Source organism: Dipodomys ordii, unplaced genomic scaffold (genome assembly GCF_000151885.1).
Source record: "Dipodomys ordii isolate 6190 unplaced genomic scaffold, Dord_2.0 Scaffold110, whole genome shotgun sequence".
NCBI classification, from domain to species: Eukaryota; Metazoa; Chordata; class Mammalia; order Rodentia; family Heteromyidae; genus Dipodomys; species Dipodomys ordii.
Window position 1 is genome coordinate 3,971,191 of NW_012267326.1, and position 8,486 is coordinate 3,979,676.

An 8,486-nucleotide genomic window follows, 5' to 3' on the forward strand; every position below is an offset into this window, starting at 1 on the left:
AAGGAAGGAAGGAAGGAAGAAAGAAAGAAAGGAAGGAAGAAAGGAAGAATATGCCAGCACTTGTGGCCTCTCTTTTTTTTCCTTTTATTCCAGTTACCCCTCTTCCCCTGCCCCAGCTATTAGATGATAGCACCCTGAATCATAGCATGCCCTTATCCTTAGTTAATCCTCTCTAGAAACACTCTCTAGAAAGACCCACAAGTGTACTAACTTCTTAGACACCTCCCAATCCAATCAAGTTAACAATCAAGATTAACCATCACAAGTGTACTCCTTGGCAACTTGATACCAAAACAAGTCTCCTGAAGTTATACATTCTATCTCAGCCTCTAAAATTCTAATACCCATGTCATAATACAAAATGCACTCAGTCCTTCACTAAGTGTATTGAAAATCTTAACAGTTTTGCCATTGTTCTAAAGTTCAAGTCCAGGGGCTGGGAATGTGGCTTAGTGGTAGAGTGCTTGCCTAGCATGAATGAAGTCCTGGGTTCGATTGCTCAGTACCACATAAACAGAAAAAGCCAGAAGTGGTGCTGTGGCTCAAGTTAGAGTGCTAGCCTTGAGCAAAAGAAGCTCAGGGACAGTGTCTAGACCTTGAGTTCAAGTCCCAAGACTGGAAAAAAAAGTTCAAGCCAGGAGCCCATAGCTCATACCTGTACTTCTAACTACTCAGAAGGCTGAGATCTAAAGCATGATTCAAAGCAAGAAAGTCCATAAAAATCTCATTTCCAGTTAACCAGCAAAAAAAAAAAAAAAGCAAGAAGTGGAGCTGTGGCTCTAGTGATAGTGTCAGAGTAGAAAAGCCTAGGGACAGTGTCCAGGCTCTGAGCTCAAGCCTAAGTACCAGCACCCATACTCACATGCACACATACACACACAAACATCCAAGTTAAAAGCAATTCTGGGGCTCAAAACAAATTCAAATTTTTAGTATCAAAACAAGTTATGTATGCCTAAAATACAATGGCATAAAGTACACATTGTTATTCTAAAAGGGAGAAACAGGGCCATAGAAAGGAGAGATGGGACCAAAGCAAGACTGAAACCCCAAACAGAAAAATGCCAAATCTTATAGGTCCATGTCCAGTATCCAAAGTATCCCGGGAATCCCTCCACTGTGTCCTAGATGGTTGTTACCTAATACCATCGGTCTTGAGTTCCATTGCTTGACTGTGACTTTCCACATTCTTGGAGATTCCAACATCCTACGCAATTCACAGTCTCACATACCATACATGCCCCTGCTACATATTGTCTGGCCTCTCAGACCTTCACTTGAAATCTGAATGGAAGCCTCCATGATACCACAACTCTTGCATTTTGCTTGGCTGCAAAACTAGCTCCCCAAGGATTACACCCAGGCCTGTGACCAGCTCAAGAAGTAGATGCATAGATACATGTCTAATCACTGCACATCGAAATTAGGAAGGAACACAGGAGGCTTTCAATTGTTTACACTTTTAACCCCTTGCAGGCTGCAGTGGCTGAGTTCTTGCTACTACCTGAGAAAGAATCAAGGCATCTCCCTCTTACCCCAGTGGGAAGTATCTAATTTCTACTTAGCTGTGTCAAACTAATCTCTCTAACAACTCCATCCTCTCTGGCTGCAACCTTAACTTTTTCTTGTCAAGATCCTTTTTCAAATCTTTTCCTCCTAATTCTCAAACTGCCATCAATAAACACCACAAAGCCTCAGTGTTGGACTGTTTTGAAATTTCTTCCACCAAATAAATTAGTCTATCACTTTTTGTTTGGTTGTGGGGCCTGAACTCTGGGCTTTGGCACTGTCCCTCATCTCTTCAGCACAAGGCTAGTGCTCTACCACTTGAGCCACAGTATCACTTGTGGCTTTTTCTGCTTATGTGGTGCTGAGGAATCGAACCCAGGGCCTCATACATGCAAGGCAAGCACTCTATCACTGAGCCACTTTCTCAGCCTTAGTCTATCACTTTTAAGATTATGTAGAAAAATGAACTTTACAACTTTGGTGGGGTATGGGAAGGGATGGGAAGGGGAAACAAAGGAGGAAGCAACAATGCTTGATAAGAAATATACTCATTATCTTGTCCATGTGATTGTAACCCCTTTGTACGGTATTTTCACAATAAAAAAATAAAACACAAAAAAAATATTAGCTTTCTGAGCTAGGCAGAATTATAGGTGCCTATAATTCCAGCCCTTGGGAGTCTGAGACAGTAAGATCTTAAGTTTGAGCTCAGTCTAGACTACATAGCAAGATCCTGCCTCAGAAAGAATTTGAAAAAGAAGGCTAGGCTCCTGCAAAATGTCAGGACAAGAATAAAACATGCATAACCTGCAGTCTAATTCTTGAAAGTCCTTGTGCCCATTTTAAATCTCAGAATACTCTTTTTTGGGGGGAAGTAGGGGGTCTGGTCGTGGGCCTGAACTCTGGGCCTGGGAGCTGGCCCTCAGCTCTTGAGCTCAAGGCTAGCGCTCTACCACTTGAGCCACAGCGCCACTTCCAGCTTTTTTTCTGCTTATGTGGTGCTGTGGAATCGAACCTAGGGCCTCATGCATGCAAGGCAAGCGCTCTACCACTAAGCCCCCTTCCCAGCCCAAGGAACGCTCTTTACTATTAACTTTCCTATCATCATTTGGACTTATCTTCTCCTACCGGTTTGCTCCATTATGCTGTTTAAAACCTCATAGATTTTTCTATTTGCACGTTTCTTGTGCAAATGTGTTCCAAAGGCATACGAATCCCATGGTCAGGCAACAACCCCATTACTCTGGTAACAATTCAGAATGGTTTTTATAATGCTGTGGTGCTCCCAGACTTTATCTTTAGCCCACAGGGGGTGGCGCATGTATTATATATTCAATTTCAAGGGTCTAAAAATCCTAAATACACAAATAAGCATTTGTTTTGTGTAAGCAAAGCCCACAAAGAGGTTCCCTGGACAAAATGGCCATTCAACTCCCTTCTCATTACTCAGCACAGTAGAACTCCTAAGAGGAGCATCCTGGATCTACACATTGTGCCTTAGGCTTGGGTATCTATTCACATCAATTCAGCAGCCTTAAAAAGGATGCACATTTAACCCCATACCCTGAGAATATGTTTGGTGTTCTGAATGGTGTCATGATTTTCTTTCTTTCTTTTGATTCTTTTGTTCTAGTCCTAAGGCTTGAACTCAGGGCATGGATGCTGTCTCTGAGCTTCTTTTGCTCCTGAAGGCTAGTGCTCTACCACTTGAGCCACAGTTCCATTTCTGGATTTTTAGTGGTGTAATGAAGAGTCCCACAGACTCAAGCTGCAGTTCTCAGAGCACAACCTCCAGATTCGTTAGGATTACAGGCATGAACCATCAGCAATTTTTTCACTCCTTTTTCTTCTTTCCCTCCTTCTTCCTTTCCCACTCTTTCTGTCCCTATCCTTGACCCTTTCCTCCTCCTTTTCTTTTTCTCTTCTTCCTCTTCCTCATCTTCCTCCCCATCCTCCTCTCTTCCTCCTCCTCCTTCATTTTCTAGGATTACTCTAATAAGCAGCCAAGATTGTAACCTATTATTTAAATAAGGTTCTTAGGAAAGATATGACTTTAAATTCCAGTATTTTGTCTTATGTAAAACCTTCTATAATAGTTTCCTAATAGGATTTCCAGTTTTATTAGTACATATTCATTGTACAATGTGTAGGATTATTGTGAATATGTAAATAATATGCTTTGATCATCTTCACCCTCTGTATTACTGCTTTTTAATCCTCCCTCCTTACCCACTTCTTTTCTTTTGCTTTCATACACTTTCAGAATTGAGTTTCTTCATGATATTTTTATTCATGCATACGATGCACTCTGATCTAGTTCTCCCCCTTTTCTCGTAGTTTTAAAAAGTAACAGCCAGAACTATCTTCAGCAAGCATGAAGTACACCTGACAGTTTCTCAGATTTTAACCCTCATCAGGATCACCTGAACAGCTCTGGAGTAGACTGAGGAACTGATCCCCAGCGCTTCTGGCTTGATTGTTGGGGGCTGAAGCCTGGGCACCTGGATTGTTACAAGATCCCTGCTCTTGATATTTTTTAAAAGGCCCAAGGTTCTAGGGAGAGGTTAAGAAATTCTAACCAACCAGTGGTGGTTATGCAGAGCATAACAGATGAAGTCAGATGAGCTCCCAGGACACTGCCCTGTGATACTGCCCCTTGTTTGCTCTACTATCTTGTTCTTTCCCTCAGAGGGCATCTCTGAGACCCTACATGCCAGGGTCCTGCTGGCTGTTTGCTCAACGCCTTGAGCTTCTTTCTAAAGCAACTCCTCACATATCTATCCCTCTGCTCGTTAACATCTGGCCGTAAGACTGAGACCCCTTTACACTGAAGTCGAAGGGTTTGTCAGAAAACACATGGTTGCTGCTATGTGTGCATGTTGGAGGCAGCCAGCAGAGAGCCCTGGTTGAGCTGTGGATTCCTGCACATTGCTCTATGTGCTGTCTGTCAGGCTACTTGCCCTATCATCACAGTAGGAAAAGCCTCCTGATGGTGGAGCTGTGCTGGTCCCCTTCCTCCAGATCTCCTGCAGTTGGCAAGAAGGAGGTGTCTCAGCCATAAATCCATGTGTCTTTGCCTTAGTACTTCTCCCTTACGGAACTGTTCATTCAGTCACAGCAGGACATACCACCCAGAAAAGTCAAGTGCCAAGTTCCACTGCTTCCATAAACCCAACTTCTGTTCTCTGGCATTAGTGTTTCTGGAGCTAATCATATATCCACAGTTTTCTTTATCTTTTTTTCATGTGCCTTTACCTTTTATCGAAGTTCAGAGTTTTTCATAAACTCATGAACTCATAAATCTGCATCATCTTGGTATTTGCCAAAATCTCTGATTTCTAGACATACCACAAACCCACTGACTGATGCAGGTCTAAGGCAGGGGCAGGTGTCTCTACTACAGGCTGTTGGAAAGGTAGAAGTCTCAGTGTGAGACAGAATCATGGCACCTTGAAAACACACTCGTAAGTTGTAGTCCATATTCTGCAGCTCACTGGTAAGGAATTTTCAAAAAGCTTTCTAAGCTTCAGTCTCTTCAACTGCTATATATTTACCTTCCAAAGTAGATAACATGACATGGAAGGTCATCATCACCAGCCCATTCAATAGATGACCAGCTTCTTAAAACATCAAAGGTTAAACAAAGGCAGAAGTCTTTCAGTATTTTTTGGTATATCTAGAAGTTTAACACAGAAATAAGGCTTCATAACTTCCACAGAATCAGTAAGAGGCAAACATCACATTCAGATTGGGATAGGCCTGGTCCTCATACACCACCTGGGAGATATCCCCATTCACCATCCAGAGATTAACATCAACAGGACTACTACATCAACCCACATGCCCCTTAGTGGACAAATGGATCAGAAAATGTGGTGTATATATGCAATGGAATTCTACTCAGACATCAGAAAGAATGATACTGTACCATCCATAAAGAAATGGAAAAAAACTGGAAAAAATTATATTAAGTAAAGTAATTCAGAGCCAAAGAAACATGAGTCACATAGTTTCACTCATTAGTGTTAACAAAATCTATAAGTAAGCACACTGGATGGTAAAAGAGAAAAAAATACACTGGGACATGATAAGTTATACAGGTCTCTAGGCATTCACACAGAGTGAGACCAAAGGATATTCTTAGGAGAGGATCACACAGCCACAATGACTATGTACATCTGATCACATAGAATATTATTTTTCGAAATCAACTCCAACAAATGAAAACAAGAGGGTTTTTTTCTCTTTGTCTGTGTTTTGGTTTTCTTTTCCTTTTGTCATATTTGTCTGTTTATCTGTCTTCAGAAGTATAAGAGTGGCACAGAAATTCAGGGACAAAGGGTGAACAAATGCAGCAGTGGTACTCACTAGACACTGTTGAAAATGAATGATATAAGTTGGCTGGAGATGGGAGGGAAAAACAGAGTGTGTGGGGAAAGCGGTGACATTATTCAAAAGAAATGTACTCTTTCCCTGACATATAGCTGCAACCCCTCTGTACATCACCTTTACAATAACAACAAAGAAAAATTTAAAACAAAGTACTGTGTGGCTGATTTATTTGCGTTTTCCCTTATTCATTGGTTAATTAAATGCCATACTAAACTAAATGGCAAATAACCATATGCATACAAAATTATATATGGAAAATGAATGCAATCACTATAAGCCTTCTTTTAACTTAAAAACTAAGAATAAAAAAAATGGAGTAGCTAAGTCCCATAAACCTCCTCTTCTTTGTTAACACACAGTTTCTGTTGTTAATGACATTGTGCATGACTGTGATACACTTGTTAAACTTCATCAAACATTATTTTTAACTGACATCTGTAGTTTATGTCAAATGCCACATCTGACACATCAGGGTGTTCTTATTCCCTATATTCTCTGAGCTTCATTCACCTATCTTTCCCGAGAAATCTTAATTTTTTCTGCTTCTATAGTGCTGCTTTTACTGGAATTTCACATAGGTGTAATTATTCAATATTTAGACCTTTAAGGCCGGCTGCTTTCATCCTTCTCCCTCATCCTTCCCAACCCTACGGTTCCCTTAATTTTCCTAATTTTATAGATTATGTATAAGGGGTGACATTGATCAAGAAGTGTTATATGCATATAATAATTCATTGAATGGCTATTCCTTTGTACAATTACTTGAAGATAAAAAATACTTTTTTAGAAAAAGGACTAGGTACTTTAACTTAGCTGTGTGTTTTTAAATTCCTCAATAACTTTCTGTAGCTTGACAATTTAGTTCTTTTTATCATGTAATATTTCATATTATTGATACACTATAGTTAGTTTATACATTAGTTTGGCCAGGGGCATCTTCCTTATAGTTTGAGGCAATTATTCATTAGGCTGCTATAAACATTTATGTGCAGACTTTTGTGTGAGCCTAACTTTTAAGTTCATTTGGGTGACTACCAACTGTGACTGCTGAATCACATGGTAATTCAGTACTTTGCCTGGTAGGAAGCTACCATCCTATCCTCCACAGTGACTGAACAATTTTGCATTTCCACCAAGAATGAATGGGAGTTCCTGTTGTTCCACACTCTTACCTGCATTTGAAGTGGTCAGTGATTTGGGATTTTTGCCATCTAATAGTTATATCTAATGTTGATCTCTATTGTTTGGAATTGCAATTCCTTGACGGCATTATATTGAGCATATTTATTGATACTTCTTTTTTAGATGAATGTAGTATTTGTTAGGAATTTGGTCAAATCTTTGAGCCTGTTTTGTTTGTTTGCATGTCAGTTTTGGGGTTTTGTGGTACTCTGGTTTAAACTCAGAGGCTTATGCTCTCCAGACAGGTGCTCTACCACCTAAGCTGCTCCCTTCTAGCCATTTTGTTTTAGCTAGCTTTCAAACAGGGTCTTGCATTTATGTTGGGGCCACTTAGAAAACAGTCCTTCTATTTGCACTTCCTGCATAGCTGGAATTACGGGCATGCTTCACTAGACTCATCTTTATTTGTTTATTGATTGATTGATATTTATTGTTTGGTTGAGATGGAAGCAAACTTTTTGCCTGCAGTAGCCTCAAGCTATAATCCCTCCCAATCTCTCCCTCATAGTAGCTAGAATGATTGTATTGAGACACTATGCCTGGAAAGAGCCTTTCTAACTCTAACTCTTTGAACCAATCTCTACCTCCCAAACAGCTGAGATTATAGGTATGAACCACAGTGCTTTCTTCTTTCCACCTGTTTTTTAAAATGGACAATCTGTTTCGTGCTATTGTGACAGAAGCCATGGACTATATAATTTATAATGAACAGATTTTACTGGCTTACAGTTATGAATACTAGGAAGTCTGAAATCAAGGTTTGACATCTGGTAGGGGCCGACTTGCTGGTCATCTCATGGTGGATGGCTTTCGTATTAGCTTTCTATCACTATAGTAAAACACTTGAAATAATGAACTTATAAAAAGGAAAGATGTACTTTGGCTCACGGTTTTAGAGGTTCCAGTTCATGACTGGGCAGATTGATTGCTTTTAGGCCTATTTGGGGGTTGTTTCATGGCTGCAGCAGAGAATACGTAGAGGAATAAGCTGCTCGATTCATGGCAGGAAGCAAAGAAGAGGAAGAAGAGCCAGGAATCTCATTATCCTCTTTGAGGATATACCCCCCAAAGATCTAAACGACCTCCCAGTAGGATCCACTTCTCATAACCGAAGGATTTTCCACTGGGTTCCACCTTTTATGACCTAAAGACATTTCACTAGGCTTCATCCCCTAAAGGTTCAATCACTTCCAAACACTGTTGCTCTGGAACCAAGTCTTTAGCATGAGGGCTTTGGAGGAACTTACAACCTTCACAACACCTGGGCAAGAAAGGGCTGAACTCACCCTTTCATAAGAAATCCACTCTCAGGGCTGGGAAGGTGGCTCAGTGGTAGAGTGCTTGCCTTGCATGCCTGAGGCCCTGGGTTCGATTCCTCAGCACCACATAAGCAAAAAGAAAAA